Source organism: Pelodiscus sinensis, chromosome 17 (genome assembly GCF_049634645.1).
Source record: "Pelodiscus sinensis isolate JC-2024 chromosome 17, ASM4963464v1, whole genome shotgun sequence".
Lineage (NCBI taxonomy): Eukaryota > Metazoa > Chordata > Testudines > Trionychidae > Pelodiscus > Pelodiscus sinensis.
In genome coordinates, this window is record NC_134727.1 from 10,276,378 (window position 1) to 10,296,215 (window position 19,838).

Here is a 19,838-nt window from a genome sequence, read left to right on the forward strand (position 1 = left end):
TATTTTCAAAAAAGAAACAAAATATTAATCCACTTGTGAATCCCTCCCATTTCTGTGTGAGCCAGGCAAGGTTTTTTGTTTTTTCTCCAGAGTTTTGAGGGTCTCATTCAAATATATTCCCAAATACAATAGAAATTCCAGAGAAACAATAACCCCCAAACTTGGTTTGCAATGGCCCATTTTTTGAGAGGATAGCCAGAGGATAGCTAGGAGTGGTTCCCAAAGACCTTTAGAAGGAATTAAAAGCCAGGAATACTATAAAATTGAAGAGAGGCAACCATGACATTTGAGAATGATGAGAAGCTGCAGGAGGAACGGAAGGCTCCATTAGAGCTCTCAGATTATCTTCTGTAGATTCTGCAAGGAGCTTCCAGGGCTGACACAAGAGACCTAATATATTAGTATAACAGGCTGGGAATATTGTTTTTGAAGCCTTTATGGTAAATATCAGACCATAGATCAAGAGAAGAGAGACCTTTAGCAATAGAAAGGGACTACTTAGTTCTGCTATTATAATGAAAACTCTCACTTTTCCCTCATCCCAGATTCTCAGCAACTTGATATTGGCAATACAGAGCCAAGCTACAATTTATCTTGCCTTGGTAAGATCAGTATGACAAGTCCTAAATACACAATAAAACTTGATGTTGGCAGTACCTCCATCAGTTAGCTCTAAAGAAAGGTTCAGAAAGGTATTATCATTTAGGATGTTTGAACACTTTCCTTTTATAAATAATTTGAAGTGCAGGTTATCTGTGGATGGAAGTACTCCTACATATGTGTGTATAGCACCTCCGGTATCCCAAAAAAACTCTCAGTCTAGACATACTCCAAGAGTTTTATGTATTGCCACCCTAAACTTCCTACCAAAAGTCTCTTGGTGATTCAGTGTCCCAAGACAACACTAGAACCCAGCTATTTTGATAGGAAGGACTTGCCTACTCTACCAAATCACAGTGACCTCAAGTAAGTCACTGCATTTCTCTCTGGCTGAGGTTTCTCATTATTCTGTATGCATATATGCAAAAGAGTGATGTAAAAGGATAGTCTCAAACCCATGTCAATTTAAGGGGGTTGGCATGGAAATCCTTCTGCATTCACTGCCTGTGATTTGGCACTTCAACCTGATTTCAGATTGTACTGTACAGCAGTGGTTCATGCATCCTTGGTTCTCAAACATCTTCCCTCAATTAATTCTTCCCCCACTTGTGCTCCTAGGTCCAGGATGAACTTCTCAAAACCGGGACTCTCGTCTGGCCACATCTGTGATTTGGCAGGACCTTGGATTTTCCTGGATCAGAGAGCCCGGTGGCCCAGAGTCTCATAGCAGGAGGGCCAGCAGCTGGGAGCCCTGCAATGGGGCCAGGTGAATCCGGTAGAAAGGCCAGCAGCCGGCAGCCTGCTAATGCCAGAAGCCCTACCAGGCCAGTGTCAAGGGGCCAATGGCTGAAAGTCCTGCTGGGACCGAGAGCCCAGCCAGGCCAGGGGCATAAAGTCCAGTAGCCAGGCAGCAGGGGCTGGCAGCTGAGAGGCATACGAGGCCATAGCAGTGGGACAGCAGCCCCAGCTGGGAGCCCTGCTGGGGCTGGGAGTCCAGCTGGGCTGGCTGCAGGAGGGCCTGTGTTAACCTCCCCTGGTCCGGCAAACTCTCTTGTTCAGGACTGACAGGTACCAAAAATGCCCTCCAACCTGTAGAGGGAAACCATAATCGTAAGCCTCATTGATCCTCATAACCAGGAATATTAATTACTCCGAAAGGGATGGATCCACCTACCATATCAACCAGATCACTGGTACTGATGGAAGCATACACAGAACCTTTAGAAAGGGAAGAGTGATTGCTGGCCTAGGTTGTGCTCCATTGGTTCTTACATATACAATCTATCTGCTTCTGTTCTTTGCAGGCAGGGTGTCCTAGCTACTTCTACAGCCCTTAATACTTATACGGGCTGTAGCAGTAAAGTGATCATTTCTATTTTATGTAAAGTGATAATTTCCCATTTAAAATAATACCCAAATGAAATTTTCTAATGTGCAATATTGGAGCTCCGTATTTCTTTAGGATCTCCCATCCTTCCCCCTATGGCTATTAAGTGCCTGACTCACAACCCATTGAGAACTCTGCAGTAAATAAGGTAATACTGTACAGGGATGAAACACTGTGGAAAATTAATCTGTTCTTAAAAATTGAATGTTATCATTTTAATTAGAAGTGTCATAAATTCATGATAATAATGCTGATAATATGAAACTTTCATTTTTGGCTTCATTTTTGACACTAAGGTGACTTCATGAAAATTTTACCTAGGTAATTTCTCTCTAACATGTAAAGTATTATGTGATTGCAGTATGAGTTTCAAGTGACATTGATAAGACCATATGACAACAATAAAATCACTGTTAAAAGACTACAGCCCTGCCCCATTGCAACTCTAATGTCTGTGCAAAGTAATTAAATGCATAATACTGCCATCTGATCTCAGTACATGGTAACTCAACACTTTCTCCCTGGTCACTGTGATATTCCAGGGGAAACTAGTTCTGTTTTGTATGCGTAGATAAAAACAGACACAGAATACATTAGCAGGGTAAACCACTTCAGTTTGGACAGTAAAGTATGTGAATGAGTGAACAGCTTGAACTACTAGGGTGATTCGTCCTTGAATGTATTACATAAAAAAATGAACACAGTATTCAATGACTTTTATATTGTGAAGCTCCATGTAGCTTCAATTTATGTGGTTCAAATTAACAATTTAATGGATAATATGAGTATCTGTGAAATGCTCTAAACAGAATAAGACTAAAAAGCTGATTACAAAAAAAAAAAATTACTCTCAACACAGCCACATCCCTTTCGTGGTTGCAGCCTTGCACCCATCATTAATTCTGAGTGAAAAAGCTGCTGCATTTCCATCACAGTACTTATTTTGTGATGCATCCAAGTACTTGGATACCGGCTTTTGTGCCTGCACATTATTATAGAATCCTAGGGCTGGAAGAGATCTCAGAAGGTCATCAAGTCCAACTCCCTGCACAAAGGAGGAGCAACCCCAACTAAATCATCTCTAAATTATTTCTACATCCTTATTTCAAAATAATAAGTGGAGCATCCACACTACCAAGCCTATTATTTTGAAATAATGGGCTGGTTATTTTGAAATAACAACTCCTGCTTTCCACGGGGCATAACACTTATTTCAAAAGTTATTTCAAAATAGCAGTTGTGTGCTCCGCTGCTGCTATTTCGAAATAACCACTCTCCACAGTCATTCAAAGTAATTACTATCTCATGCTTCCAGGTGCTCTAAGTCAAGGTAGTGCATCCACATTAAAGGAACCTGTCTCGGACTAATTTCAAGGCTCCCTTGTAGTATTGATATGCTTTTGAAATAGTTATTTCGGGAGTTATTTTGAAATAAGATTTTTTAAAAATAATTTCCTAGTGTAGACATTCCCTAAGTACAAAATTTTAAAAAGAGTCTGCTTTTCAAATTGCTTCCTAAAGACTATTGAGGCTACGTCTACACTGCAGGGAAAAGTTGGAAAAAGATATGCAAATTGCAAACCACAATTTGTGTATCTTTTCCCGCTTTTCTTTTGAAAGAGGCTTTTCCGACACTTGGCTCATCTATATTTGGACCATGAAAGGGTACGTCTAAACTACATGGCTCCGTCAACGGAGCCATGTAGATTTGTTGTTTTGGCAAAGGCAAATGAAGCCGCGATTTAAATGATCGCAGCTTAATTTAAATTTACATGGCTGCCACGCTGAGCCGACAAACAGCTGATCAGCTGTTTGTCTGCTCAGTGCGCTAGTCTGGACGCTCCCCTGCCGACATCAAAGCCCTTTGTCGGCAGCCCCGGTAAACCTCATCCCACGAGGAATAACGGGGCTGCCGACAAAGGGCTTTGATGTTGGCAGGGGAGCGTCCAGACTAGCACGCTGAGCGGACAAACAGCTGATCAGCTGTTTGTCGGCTCAGCGTGGCAGCCATGTAAATTTAAATGAAGCCGCGATCATTTAAATCGCGGCTTCATTTGCCTTTGCCTATGTGTCTAATCTACATGCCTCTGACGACAGAGGCACGTAGTCTAGACACAGCCAAAAACCCTCAGAGGTATCCTGGAATAGCTCTGCAGTGTAGACATAGCCTGAGACAGAGCTGGGTTAACTATGCTAGGGATAGTTGCAAAGGCAGCATCTTCTGTTGAAACCAGTGTTTCCGCAAGCTCATAGCTTGGCAGAGTGTTTCCTTGAGGGCTCAAGTTTTCATGCTTGCTCTCATGAACAAAGACTGCAATGCATGCACAGGGCAGAAATCCTACTCCACATATCATTTAACCATTGATGTGATGATAAATGATGGTTGAGTTTTGTGCAAGGCCTCTGCGTCTCTGGGTGAAAATTATCCTCTTGCAGTTGATCAGAATAAGGACTAAGCACCACTTCATTACTATTCTGAAGACTGCAGTGGGTCTCAAGTGGTACAGAGACTGGGGCTATGGCAACACTACAGAGCTTACAGATGCAGTGCTGCTTGTGCCAATGCCCTTAGCCAATGGCAGAGAGCTCTTCCGTTCAATTAATTACTTCCAGGTCCTGCCACTGGTGGGGGCTGATGTTGGCAGGAGAAGCTTTCCTGCCTACATTATGCTGCCTGCTGTTCGCTTATTTCAGTGAAACTTGCAGTCACTCAAAGGAGAGGCTTAGTCACACCCCTGAGAAACATAACTTACGCTGACCTAAGCTGTAGTGTGTACACAGCCTGGGACTCTGCATTAGCAGTGCATTTCTCTGATTTTATAGTTGAATTAGAGCCTCAATGCAAAAAACAGTTAAGCACATGCAAAAGCCACATTGTCTTTGATGAGCCATCTACTGCATTATGTCTATTCTATCACTTTAGTTGGTAAAACGTTGTCAATCAAGGGTGTGAAAAAACACAACAAAAATATTACCAACAAAAGTCCCAGTGTGGTCAGCGCTATGTCGACAGTCAATGCTTTCCTGCCAGTTTAGCTACTGTGGCTCCGTGGTATAATTATGTTAGCAGGAGAGTGCTCTTCTGTTGGCATGGAACAGTTTCACAGACCTTTCAGTGGCACAGCTGCAGCACTACAGTGCAGTGTAACCATAGCCACAGATGCTCAAAAGCTTTGTTTAACTGGGGTTTTAAATAAGTTAAGGTAGTTTATTTATCTAAATGTAAAATCAACAATTTTATTTCTTTCCTTTACTCAAACTCTACACCATCCGGCAGTGTAAGAATACTCTGCACACTGGTGTAGAAGACCAGCACAAAGATCAGATGAATTACAGCCACGTGGGTTGGCCTTTTCCAACCCTCCAGCCTAACATGAGAAAGGTCTTTGTGTCAAAAACAATCAGCGACAAAACACATCTGAACTATCACAACATTAAAGTGCACTTTTAAGTTCACCATATTCAGGAAATTCTCATGAATGGTTCTAGCATCAACCCTAATTGGGTCACGTTAGATCTGTTAAAGCATAAAATTGCACCATTAACAAAATGTTCAAAACTGGCTTCTGACTTAATTTAGAGCCTATGTCCATATTCAGCCACGTAAAAAAAGTGGTGGGAATTTAAAAATAGTGACTTTTTTGACAGTTGTGCATTTACAATCCCAACAAGTGGTGATGTAGTCATAGATTTCTGCATTTAACAACTAGAGGTTGAACTTCTGTACTCCGGGACTCTCTGGTCCAGCAACATCTGTTGTCTGTCAGGGTCACAAGTGTTCCAGGACCAGACAGTCCCGGTGGAGAGCTGGTGCCTGAGCTCCCTGCAGCTGGGCTGCCCAGTGCAGTGCAACTGGTCAGCCAGGCACAACCCAATGGGGCCAGGAGATCAGCGTGCCACACTGGTTCTCTCCCCAGGAGGCCAGAAACTCAGCGCATCACAGCAGGGCTGCCACGGGAGCCAGGAGCTCAGTGCTCTGCCGAGGGACTGCCCCAGGGGGCCAGGAGCCTAGTGAGCAGGGAGCTAGGCTACCCAGAATAGCAGAAAAGGCAGTAGGGGAACCAGCAGGGCAGCGGGGCTGGTAGCAAGGGGGAACTACACAGGAGGCTGGTGGTTGGTCCAGAACTGGGGGGAGCCGGTAGCAGAGGAGCCAGATATAACCTCCCCTGGTCCAGAAAAATCCCTCATCCAGGACAAGTAAGCTCCCAAGAGTGCTGGACCAGGGAGGTCCAACCTGTAATGAGACTACATGAAGAAGAAACCTCTACTACTCCTGGACATATAAGTATACTTCATCTGGACACCACTATGGAATACCAACATAAAGATCCAATGAATTGCCATCAGAGAGGGCTACACATTTCCAACTCCTCCCCGCAGTCTACCATGGAGAAGGCATTTTTGTCAGCAATATAGAAAGTAGTGAGGGAGTGGGCCAGGAGCAATCTACAAGAGCAGCCCACATATTTACATGCATTCGCTCACTCCAGTACTGCAGGCATGTGGCAAAGAGTGTGTGTAGATGTTATTCTACTCCATGGTATGCAATATCAGTCATAGAATAGGGCGCTGAACACAATTTTCCCTGGTTTTACAATGTATGGATTCATCACCATATAGAACCTCAGTTGCATCATGAGGAAGAGAAATGATTTGGAGGGAAACAAATACTTTCAAATGATTTCTTTCCCTAATACAAATGTTCACTTTCTATACCAGCCAGGGTGGAATAACACATGTACAGTATGTACAGCAAGTAGATTATTAGGAATAATAGGCTGAGAGCAGCTTCCAAATCTTTCTATGAAAGGTGATGGAGAGATTCAGAAGAGATACAGTAATCAAAAGTGCACCTATTACTCAGCCTTAGCACCCCTTAAAGCCCAAAATCACTTTCTAAATTAGCACAATTTAGCACATTAAGTCTATCAAAGCATCTCCCCTCTCCCACAGATATATAATTCTCTGCTGTTGTCTGTAGTTGGATGTGCAAGATAATTCTATTTAAGCTTAATGATCAGAAAATACAGTAAAGCTGTGTAGTCCGGCACTCATTTAACTGAAATTTCTGGTATCTCCCAATACAAATCTTCGATCTAGGACCTGGGGCTAGTATACTGCCCAAAATGTTATACATTAGGGCTACGTCTACATTGGCCCCTATTATGGAATAGGCATGCTAATGTAGAACTTTGGAAGAGGCAAATGCGCGGGGGATTTAAATATCCCCCGCGGCATTTGCATTTTCATGGCCGCCGCTTTTTTCCGGCTTGGAGATAAGCCGGAGAAAAGCGTCCAGACTGGCGCGATCCTCCGGAATAAAGCCCTATTCCGGAGGATCTCTTATTCCTACTTGCCAGTCTGGACGCTTTTCTCCGGCTTCTCTCCAAGCTGGAAAAAAGCGGCGGCCATGAAAATGTAAATGCCGCGAGGGATATTTAAATCCCCCGCGCATTTGCCTCTTCCAAAGTTCTACATTAGCATGCCTATTCCATAATAGGGGCCAATGTAGACACAGCCATTATGTTTTATGCAAAAGAGGCAGACGATAAGTAAGTTGAAATCAGGGAAGTATCTTCTGAATCATGAAAGATTAAGTTATGTTCAGTGTAGTTTTAATGATCAGTGCATGTTTAGTGATTTGTGTGAATACTATACACTGCCCATACTGTCATAAGATAACATACTTTATAGAAAATGTACTGGTATATATAAAAGTGCTTCAATAACCTACCATTTTGCGGTGCAGTACCCCTACTGGATTGATGAGCACCCATATACTATTTTATACTTTATTCATTTTTTGTATTCTATTTCTCTGAAAATTGGTAATCCTTTGGTTAAATATAACTCTCAGTTAACCATAGTATTTTATTAATTAGCTCCCCTCATTCTTCCAACATACAGGATAATAGAGCTTTTAGTGGACTGGATATCTCCACATGCAACACTCAGCCACTTCCTTAAGTCTTCTTCTTAGTCACTAGAATACTGTGATGACTTGGGAAAGGCACTGGCACTTAGTACAATTGCTGGTTTTCTCAAACATGCAGCCCAATAATCTGTGGCTCTGTCTATATTGGCAGAGTCTCTAATGAAAGCAGAGGTAAGAGCAGCAATACATAGTGCTGCAACTTGAGATTCTGATGATATTTCAGGTTCCACTGAGAGATAGATTAGAATCAGAATAGTACTGCAACCGTTCCCATGGCAAGAGATCATGATATCATAAGCACATAATAGGATTTCATTACAGGATAAAATGAGGGTAGTCTGTGCAGGCAAAAGATCTTCAATATAAATACCTCCAGTGATAGAAAGGATGAAAGAGGGGGAATGCCATCTGGAAAGGTTAATACTACCAGTTATTTTAAGAAAAAATAATTATTGTTGAAAATAGAGGAGGAAAGGACCTAGTCGATTGTCCAGCCTATGCCCATTTCAAGCTAGTTTAAGCCCTGGAGAACAACAGCTGAACTTTTGTCTTGTCCAAAATAATATAAACATTTCAAACAATGGAGTTTCCATGACTCTTCTTGTAATACTATTCCACAGCCAAATAGATTTTACTGTTGTTTTAATGAGTAGCCAATTCAGTTTTACAGTTGTGTGACAAGGTTGGAATTTTCTGTAATATGTTTATAAATCTGAGGTGTGCCTACATTCCCCTCTGAAATTTGCACAAAGAGCTGGCAAAAGTAAAAGCATTGGGACAGCACAGGATTTTACGTGTGCATGTCACTTTGCTATCTGAACCATGACTGGGTAGTTAAGGAACTGATTGAAACCAATCCTGATGAACACATTGTCAGAGATACAATGGAAGCCCCTAGAACAATGGAAGCCCCTAGAACTGAACAAACAAGCCTCAAGAGTAGGATGTTCCAGCTCATGAGGTTGTGAACTCACATGGCTCTACCCAGAGATAGAGGTCTGGGAGATGAACATCCAGGGATAAAAGGCTGGCTTCTGGAAGAAACTGGATCATTAAAACTGGGTCTATGTCTAGACTGCAGAACTAGTCCCTGAACAAGTCTGTAACTAGAGGTTGGAATGAATTGGACTAGCTGGGCGGAGGTCACAGAGGCCCAATCTCAGAGGGAGTGAAAAGCGATAAGGAAGATACTACACATAGATCTGAATTTCCAGGACTCAACTCCAGAGTCATCTCAGGACCCATATGTTTGTTCGTGATCAAAATCTTCCTCGACTTGAAGAATTGCTAATGAATGAACCTGTGGGAAATACCAAAAGAAAACTGAGAATCGTTGGGGTTGGGAACAGTGAAATGGTTCCTCCAATAGATATCTTAAACCTGAGACATAGCGCCAAACCTGTAAATATGTGACAGATAGGGATACAAAGTGTGATTATCAAAAGCTCTCAACATTAGTCTTTCTTCCCCCTTTCCACTGAAGTCAGTAGGCAGTTTACCATTGACTTCAAATAGGAACAGAGTTGGATCAATGCTGAAGGCCTTTTGAAATCCATACTCTACTCTCACCTATGAATTAATCTGACTGATGGATACAATACTTTATGGCCTAAATTGATAAAATACTTCATGGTCGATTATACTAGCTGTCTGAAGTATGTAGTTCACCATCCCTGGCAGTTGATAAAATATCCCTCCTACCTATCTTGTAGCATTAAATTTGCTCAGAATCAGAATAGTGCATCTTTTTTCTCATAGACTCAAAGACTTTAAGGTCAGAAGGGACCATTATGATCATCTAGTCTGACCCCCTGCACAATGCAGGCCACAGAATATCACCCTCCCTCTCCTAGAATAATCCTCTCACCTATATCTCAGATATTGAAGTCCTCAAATGGTTTAAGGACCACAAAATGCAGAGAATCCTCCAGCAAGTGATCTGTGCCCCATGCTACAGAGGAAGGCGAAAAATCACCAGGGCCTCTGCCAATCTACCCTAAAGGAAAATTCCTTCTCGACCCCAAATATGGCGATCAGCTGAAGCCTGAGCATGTGGGCAACACTCACCAGTGAGACACCCTTTCTATTTTAAAGACCATTTATCCAGTTTCTTCCAGATTATAATGAATAATAGGATAAAATCCTGGAGCATTTGAAATCAGCGGGACTAAGATTGCACTCATAGTTTCTCTCTTTACGGGTATGTCTAGACTACATGTCTCTACCAGCAGAGGCATGTAAATTAGACATACCAACATAGTCAATGAAGCAGGGATTTAAATATCCCCCCCTTCATTAAAATAAAAATAGCCACCGTGTTGTGCCGGCTCAGCTGATCGTAAGCACAACACCACAGTCAAGATGTGGATCGGTTGGAAAGGAAAGCCTTTGCTGACCGATCTGTTATGCCTCATGAAACAAGGTTTACAGGATTAGTCGGCAAAGGCTTTCCTTGCCAACCGATTCGTGTCTTGATTGCCGCATTGTGCCAATGACCAGCTGAGCTGGCACAACGCAGCAGCCATTTTTATTTTAATAAAGCTGAGGATAGTCAATAAATCGGGGATTTAAATATGTCGGTAGGTCTAATTTACATGCCTCTGCTGGCAGAGACATGTAGTCTACTCGACATACCCTACAAGGCTGCATTCTAAGAGTATTTCTATGCTTCACAGACTGGAGACAATGTTACCTGTACACGAAGACTCATTCTTTTCGAGCTTATTCTTGAATGTTCCTAGTGCATTGATATGTGTGCCTTAGCTCTTTGGTGATAAGGATACTGCTAGCTTCAGTATGGCCATATTAGCTATAGCTGTTCTAGGATTGGCTTCATGGGGGATGGTGCTCAGAACTTGTCTATCTACTCTGCAGCACTTGATTGCAAGGGATCCAGGCCAGTGAAAGACCTTCTCCTGCTGATAGATACCTTCCTATTTTGGGAATCAGCCAGGGCACATGTAAGCTGTTGGTAGGCATTTCAGCAGTAATATCTGCCCTAGCCCTGGTCTATTTCGAAATAATCCTCCTTAGGTCAAAATGATAAGTGGAACATCCACACTACCAAGCCCATTATTTTGGAACAACAGGATGATTATTTCAAAATCTGTATTCCTTCTTTTATCAGAGAAGAATGCTGGTTTCAAAATTGTTATTTCATAGTTGTGTTAGTGGAAATGCTCTGCTTTTGCTAATTCGAAATAACTGGCCTCCAAAAGCCTCTCACAGCTGCAGTTCTGGCCATATCTGGAATCGCCGCTGCTCCCCTTCTCCTGCAGAACTTAAAACTCCAAACAGCAGGAGAAGGGCTTTGCTACATGGCAAAGCTTTGCAAACCCTGTGCCATACAACAGCGTCTGAGGGAGCCTTGAATGATCCCATCACTCCCTCAGAGCATCCTTTGGCTGCCACTGGCCAAGATTGCAGGAGAGCTCTGGCACGGATTGGTGCAGAGATCCTGGACCTCATCAATGTATGGAGAGAGAAGACCAAACTCCAGGATCTCCGTACCAGAAACGGGAATGTGGATGTCTATCACCAGACTGCTGATGAATCAGATCATCCAGATGAAGGACAAGGTGCTCCAGCAATCCTCCTATGAGGCCAGGGAGCAAAGTGGATGCTCCAGGGCAGCACTGCACACCTGCTGTTACTTTGAGCAGCTGGATGCAATCCTTGGCATCTGGTCACCTCTGCCCCCGTCGTCATGGAGTAAATTTTCTTCACAGCTGGGCTGGTGGTGAGCTTGTTGTGTCCACCACCTCATACACTATCTACTCAACTCCACAGGATCTGCCAGCAGAAAAGATTCCATAAGGACCTGATGCAGGACCAGATGTCCTATCTGCAGTCCCTCATCCAGGGGCTCAAAGGGAGTGCCGGGAGCAGAGGAAGTCTGCCTGGGACAAGCCAGCATGTCAGCATAAGGCCATGAGCTTCTCCCCTCACCTTGGTGATGGAGGGCACGGCCTCATGAATGGTGTGGACCACCAGGCACTTCCTCACCCTCCAATGGATTCCGCTCCTAGCCCCTCTACCCCTCAGAGGCTGCCGGGCCCCAAAGCATGTGGTGGTGGGACCTCTTAGGCATCTGAAGCTTGCTGACCAACCAGAGACAGGTGCCAGTCCCATCCCATCCCTGAACCCCATTTCATCCTCCCCAATTCCAGGTTCTTTCCCCCAGTCCATCCCCTGTTCTATACAACCCAATAAACAGTTCTGTGGTTTCAACAAAGAAGGCTTTTTATTTACTCTGCAGGGCAGGGAGGAGGGATGTGGGGAAGGAGGGCAGTGGCTGGGAGGGGTGTGGGAGGAAAGGCAAACAGAGGGAATGCAAGGGCCCCCTTTCAAGAGCCATGGGGGAGAGTCTTACATGATGAAACTCTCCTTCAAGGATTCCCTGATGAGCACAGTCCCTTGATGTGTTCTCCTCATGGACCTGATGTTTGGCTGCTCACATACCTTGGCCAGCCATTCAGAATATGTCTCTACCCTAGCAGAAAAGTTTTCCCCTTGCTCTCACAGAGGTTGTGGAGCACACAGAAGTCTGTCACCACAAAGGAGATGTTGTGTTCACTGAGGTCCAAGGGGTGAGGAGACTACAGAACCTCCCCTTTAAACAACTGAACACACATTCCACCACTGTGGTACCTGCTCAACCTGGCATTGTACTGCTGCTTGGTGGGGTCCAAGCTGCCAATCTGGCACTTCATGTGCCAGGGGAGCAAGGGGTAGGCTGCGTCACCCAGGACGATGATGGACATGTCCACCTCCCCATCTCTGGTGGTGTAGTTGGAGAAAAAGTACCAGCATGCATCTTTCAGAGGATGCAGGAGTGCCTCTCCCTACCACTCAATGTCGATGTCGGTGAAACATCCCTTATGATCCATGAGGGTCTGCAGCAGCATTATGCGGTGTCCAGGGGACTGAGCAGCATGCACAGCAGCAGGAGCCCCAGGACCTGGCTGAGCAGACCCTGCAGCCCAGACTGGACCTTCATCTTGCTGGAGCAGCATGCAGGCAGTGTGGAAGTAGTGCATCATGAAGCATAGCACAAGGTCCATGAGCATGGCACTGCTTTGCAGAAGCTCTGGCTCCATGTTGTGAGTGCTGTGGCATCCACAAGGGCAACCAGAGCTCTCTACTTTTTGGGTTCAAGCGGAGGCATTGCATGTGAGATGTGGCCATAGAGAGGCGCTTCTGTAAGCACACATTGCAGCTTGCCTGACCAAGCAGCCACAGGAAGTCTCCACCCTCCTGGTGCCCTCCCCACGGTACTTCCAAAAGCTCTAAGTCCGAGGCAGGCTCCAATCAGTGTGGATGGGCTATTTTGAAATAATTCTGACTAATGTTGAGGCTCCCCCATAGTGGGGACAAGCTATTTCAATTTTGTTAAATAGTAAATGATGTCGAATTTAGTTATTTCAAAATAATTTTCAAGTGTTGACATGCCCGAAGTGAAAGCTCCTCTTAGAAGGGAGAAGTGTACAGCAATGGCATCTGGAATCTGGCCAATGTTGCATATGCCTGTTGCTATAATTGCAGATTCTCTATGTATAGATTGGCATTTCCCAATGAGGACCACAAGCATAGAGTGGTGGGATCACATTATCACTTGAACTTGGGATGACCAGCTCTAGATCTTTTACCTAATGAAATGGACATTCATAGAGCTGTGTGAGCAGTGACTCTCCAGTGACAGAATACATGCATAAGGGAGTCCATGCTGAGGCAGAAGCTGGATACCACAGATAGCTACAAATTCATGGTTGACCAGTTCGGTATAAGAAAGTAAAATGTTATGCAGTGGGTTTGTGAAGCAATCAGGACCATGGTTTACCCCAAAATCACTGGCTGTGAGAAAATGAGCTATCCAAACTATACTAGAGCTATTGAATGGACTCAAGTTCCCATAATTCATCCTCCACAAGGACCACATGAGTAAACTACAAATGTACTACTATATTATTATGCGCCGCCCAGTCAACCACAGAGGCAAGCTCATGGATACTAACATGGGATATACTGGCAAGGTGTATGATGCCAGGGTTATATGGAGACTGGGAATTTACCTTCATGGACAAGCTGGCACATTAGCTCCTTAAAATAACATCATATAAATGGAGTCACTCTCCCATTGTCATTCCAGGCTATCCCACATACCCTTATTTTTGCCGTGGCTTATGAAATCACATTCTGATCTCAGATTACCTGGCAAAAGAAAGTTCAACTACATGCTCAGTACTTGCAGGCTGGTAGTAGAATATGCATTTGGCAGACTGAAAGCCAGATGACACTGCATTCGGAACTGTTTGGGTGCTAATGAAGTCAATGCTGTTCATATTGTAGTCTGCTATGAACTGCACAATATCTATGATGACAAGGGTTGATGGTGTTGTATTGCTGATTCAGTACATGCAACAAGAAAGTACACCTCTCATTACTGGGACAGGATGGAAGGAGAAAGAGGATGGGATAGATGAGGCAGAATGACAACATAAAATTCTCATGTTGTATTATTCCATATTTTTCCCACAATTTCTGGGAATGAGGCAGCTTAAGAAGTTAATGAAAACTCTTCATGTAGCTCTATATACTATTAAAGACCGCTTCCCCAGAGTTTCCTTTCTATTAATTTTGTTAAGGATTTTATAAAAATTATTCATGTACCTCAAAACACAGCTTATGGATTAGTCTGATGAAGTTTATTTTTAACTAATTTAATAAAACTTGCTCATATAACCTTGCAATATGTTCTTGCTTACAAATCGAGCATTTTATTTAAATCATGCATGCAAATAACAAACAGTTTATAAACCTTATAGATAAACCAGCTGCCATTAAGCCATAAAAGAAAGTAAACAAAACTAATGCATACCAAGGAAACCAAAACTATTAAGAAACTAAACAAACAAAAGAGAAAAATGGTCATACTAAGTATACTGTAATCTCAATCTGCAATTTCATTGTTTCTGGAACAGTGCCCCCTGTGTTTGTTTTCTTCTTGGGCCGTATGATGCATTTAGCTTGCATGACCCTCAGCTAAACATGCGTGGAGGAACATATATGGCACCATTTATCATCTTCACAAAGAAAGAAACAAAAGTGTGCAAACTTAACACTAACAGCAGTCTGGTCCGGTGTTCAGAGTACAGACTTCCAGGCTCTTGTACCTACTGGAAAGGACCCTTTCCATCCCTGAGGATACCACTTGTGGACAGAACTCAGAACACAATCCTGCTACCCAGGGTTCTCCTGTGGCTATACTGCAAAATAAATGAGTTTAAATGCCATAGGAGGATGTAGGTTTAGACTCATACCTCTGGATAACACAGAGGCCAGAACCTTTAGAGGATTCCGGTGCATCAGAATCCAGATAGACAATAGACAAATGTGTATAGACAAAAGTGGGAAGTTGGGCTTAAACATGAATATGAATCTTAAAGGCCCTATATTGCAAATGATTATGCACACGAGAAATTTTATTTAGAACAGTGTTTCTCAACAAGAGGTACGAGTACCATTATGGATACTTGAGAGAAATCTGGTGGAGGGGGAGTACATCAACACAACTGAAATTTAAAGAAAACTGAATTTTTGTTTGACATTTTAGAGTGTTTTATTATTTTTGTACTTTTTACACCCAAAAATTTCATCAGCCGCCTGGCTACAATTAAGTTGTTTAAACAAATGTATTGCAATGATAGAAAAAAATTATGCGTCTGAAAATTGGGAGTACTGGGAGTACTTATTTCTTTAAAGAGGGTACTTTATTAAAAAAAAAAAAAAAAAAAAAAAAAAAAGGTTGAGAAACACTGATTTAGAAGAACAAGCTTTTGCAAAACCAGCCCCATAATGGATCATGAAACAACATTGATAAAAAAAAAAACTCTTTTAAATGATTTTCTGGCTCTAGGACCATTGCAAATTCTTTATAAAAGAAATACATGAAATTTGAAGTCCTCCATTTTTCATTTTTAGTTTGAGGATTTCTCTTCAATCAGCTTTCTCTACTTCCTTTTAAAACTATCTTTGGCTGAGTGGCTTAGACTGCCAGTGAATACATAACAGTAGTTAAGCAATAATTTCCCCCTAGGAAAAAATGCTTTTATGCCTAGAATAAAAAGGAATTAAATTATGTGAAGCTCAAGAAATATATTTTTCACGACACAATGAATCTATTTAGTTAATTTATTATTTTTAGTACAGGGAAAGACTTTTTTCAAACTTATATGTGTAATATAATAAAGACTGCATGCATAATTTTAACTTCTCTGGTATAACTATGTTAAATTATAAAAACAGTCACAAGAACAATGTTCATGATATGCAAAGCCTAATTATGTGGTGAGAACATTTATTCCTTTTTTTTAATAGTCTGAAAACTTACTTTTTTTTGTTTTCATAGCCCATAGAAATAGCACAGTATACTTTTTAGAGTTATGAGTCTGCCATACCGGGAATATGCAAAACATAATTATTTCAAATGAACTTTATCTCTGTTCCAAAGAGAGGTTTATCAGCTATGACTCAGAGAAAAAAAGGTTCTATTACGATATGGGAAATATTATTGCCGTTTTAAATATATAACTTTCAAAATAATGCTATTGAATCAGACAACAATTACCCTACTTGTATCCAAAACCAGTTTATACTTATTTCTATACTTTACTGCAATTGCTTTAACGTTTTCCAAAGGAAAATGTGAAAATATTAATAACCCAGTAACCTATTCCATGACAATTAGTTACCAGTTTGAACTTTCGTTTCACACATATACACACACACACACACACCCACACAAAGTACTAAACTTTAATACAAATACAGAAATGGAAGTAGATATATTATGAAATAAGTAATATCAAGCATCAACACTTTCCACAGCTGTGAAATAACGACTAGTCCCCGACTTTCAGTGTTTAGAGAGAATAAAAAGTAAAATAAAAGTTATGTGAGAGTCTTTAGTCTCCTTGGCGCGCGCGCTCGCGCTCTCTCTCGCTCTCACACACACACACACACACACACAGTAGATAGATAGATAGACAGATGAGAAAAATCCTCTATTTAGAAGTTTTAACAGTGCTATCTCTCTAGATTCCAATTTAGATTTTGTTGAGATTACCATGCATAGCAAATGAATTCTTCATCATCAGAGAGAATGCAATACATATTTTGGACATTTAATTACTGCAATATATTTATTATCTGAAAATAGTAAAATATTTATTTCTACAACCTTTTATTGGGTGAATTTGTTCCCTATGCATAAGCAAAAATCCTATGAAGCACTTCAATACCATTTAAATCATGGATGGGCAATAATTTTTGATGAGTCACCACTCCAAAAATGTAGTAAGTGGTGAACGGCCACACTCTTTCATGATGCGAATGGAGGAAATGTAGGGTCTGGGGTGGAGGTTCGGTGAAGAAGAGAGGCTGGGGTCAGAAATTGGAATGCAAGAGTGGGTGTGGGGTCTGGAAGAGAGTTTGGGCGAAGGAAAAGGTTATGACCTGGGGCAAGAGACGGGGTTGGAGGAAAGGGTTGTGACTTGGAGAAGCAGTGTAGGAGGGGGTGCTGGATCTGGGAGGGGGTTGTGACCTAAGACATGAGTGCAGGAAGGGGTACAAGAATATGGGTTATGACCAAGGGAGGGGGTTGGGGTGCAAGATCTGGAAAGAGTTTGTGTAGGAGAGAATGAAGGGTCTGGGAAGGGTTATGGGTGCAGGTGCAGAGGGGTTGGGTTACATGGTGTATGGTGCAGAAGAAGGAGAGAGGATTGGGAGGAGAGAGAGACAGACTTTGGCCAGGAATTCCCAGCCAGCAGTACAGCTGGTTCCTCAGCCAGGTCCCTGTCTTTCATGCCCCTGCACCAACTGCAGGGGCCATGTGTGGCTGACTCTGAATGCTCTAAGGCTGGAGGGGGGAGGGGTACTTCATGCACTGTCTGTCCTGCAAAGTGGTAGCTCCCACTGGCTGGTTTGCAACAAATGAGAGATGCAAGATTTTGTTGGGGGTAGGGCTAGTGTGTGAAGCCTCTCCCCTGTCTCCCTTGGGCTCACAGCATTCAGACAGCTGCTTTGAGTGTAGCATGAGGGGCGGAGTAGGCAGAGAGCCTGGATCTGGTGACCCGGAGGGCCTGATCTGACCTGCAGGCCATATTTTGCACACCCCTGATTTGAATGATACACAGGGTTACTGCTCTAGTCCTCTCCACTGCAAGATGACATTCATCCCTGCACAAAGATGAAACCAATATATTTGCACCAGGTAAGTCCTCAAAATAGCATTAGCAGGCGCAAAATTGGCACCCAGGCTTTTTCTTGGATTAATGTGATTTTATGTGTTTAGATTTTCAACTACCTCAAATTTAGGATCCTCTATCAGTTAGACCGAGTGTGTATGTATATGCATTAAATAAGGTAATAATGATGTACTAGGAATTTATTTAGCAAAGACTTATTAAGGTAATACAAATTTATTTCCAGGCCCTTAAACCACAGATGTAAACATATATTAAAAAGTCAAGAATAAAAAAAATGTACTATATAGAAAGCACTAGAACTGAATGACACATAAAAAGTTAGCACACATTCATTCAAATAAACAGTTCAAATTTGCTTTGATGGTGTGACGGACCGGGCCGTGTCTGGGCACAGCTGAGGGCGTCTGCTCAGGGCGAATTGCTCGAATCCGGGGCTTCTTACGGCCCCCAACTGGTGACCTTTCCACACAGGTCACAAACCAGTCCCACAGAGCGCTTCAGCAACCTGCCTGAAGCCTCCCGAGCAAAACCCCTCCGACACCCCAGCAATATCCATGCCCCAGATGGCCTCATGCACAGGTGGGGGGGTCCTACCACCCAATCCCACCTACCCCGAACAAGTTCTGTCCGGTTCCAAGAAACCAGCCACAGATCCCTGGTCAATTTACCCTTTGGACCTTACCCACAAATCACGCTGGGCCAATCCTTTAGAATCTATATCTAAAGGTTTATTATTACAGGAAAGAAAAGCATGAGAGTAAGGTTATTAAAGTACAGTATGTTACATGCACCGAATCTCCCAGTCCTCGATGCAGGCTCTAGCAGAGATGTTGCAGCTGCTGGTTTAAAAGTTCTTATTGCACATCCTACGATCAGGATGGGTTCACAGGTCTTCCGGGCTCTTCAATCCCTGCAATGCTGCCTCTGGGATGAAGTGCTGAGCTGAGAACAAAATGGCATCGACCACATGGCCTCTTTATACCCCCTTCCCAGCCCCTTCTGGTATGCAGGTCACCTGGTCCTCAGCCTCTCTGTGTTCCCTGCTGGCTGCTCTCAGGACAGCCCCCATTCTTTGGGTGTGTCTTTGGCCTATTGAGAACCATTGTTCCACAGGTAATTAGCATGTCCACAGGCTCCACAGGCTCGGCCCTGCCCAATGCTTAACCACATGCAGGGAAATCTTCAGTTTCCAAACAGATTACAGATCTACACACACAGACATTATATATTCACATAAACAGTGTACACAGGATCAGAAAACAACAAGCTCCCATTCAATACCAATTTCTGGGGCCAACACCCCCACCTAGGGGTGCAGCAGCGATCTGGCTGCTTCCCTCCAACTCAGTAATGTGACAGATGGCAATTGTGACCCTTTTATTTATTTTCTCTTAACAGTTACATTAGAGGGTTTTTTTAATGCAAAAAGGAAATGAATGGAAAGGGAAAGTCTTGCTAATGGTTCAGTAAATATATTTTGTGCAAAGGTTTGCGTAGAAGCATTTATCCAGTCATCTTGAAACAGACAAGTAGCTCTAGTGATATATTCAAGCCCTATTCCTGTTTATGAAATTTCAAGTCATTTACTCAGAGTGCAAAGAAAATACAAGATTTAGGTGAATTGGTCACACAACCAAATACCAAGCTTAAA

General features: G+C 42.7%; 1 long non-coding RNA gene across 1 annotated transcript in view; it reads right to left on the minus strand.

Moving 5' to 3' along the window:
- Window positions 1-807: 807 nt before the first annotated feature.
- Window positions 808-19,838, minus strand: part of LOC142818659 (uncharacterized) — a 64,935-nt gene continuing 45,904 nt past the window's right edge. The window contains exon 3 of the long non-coding RNA XR_012896238.1: window positions 808-1,689. This is a non-coding gene — a long non-coding RNA (uncharacterized LOC142818659). The remainder of the gene's footprint in view (window positions 1,690-19,838) is intronic.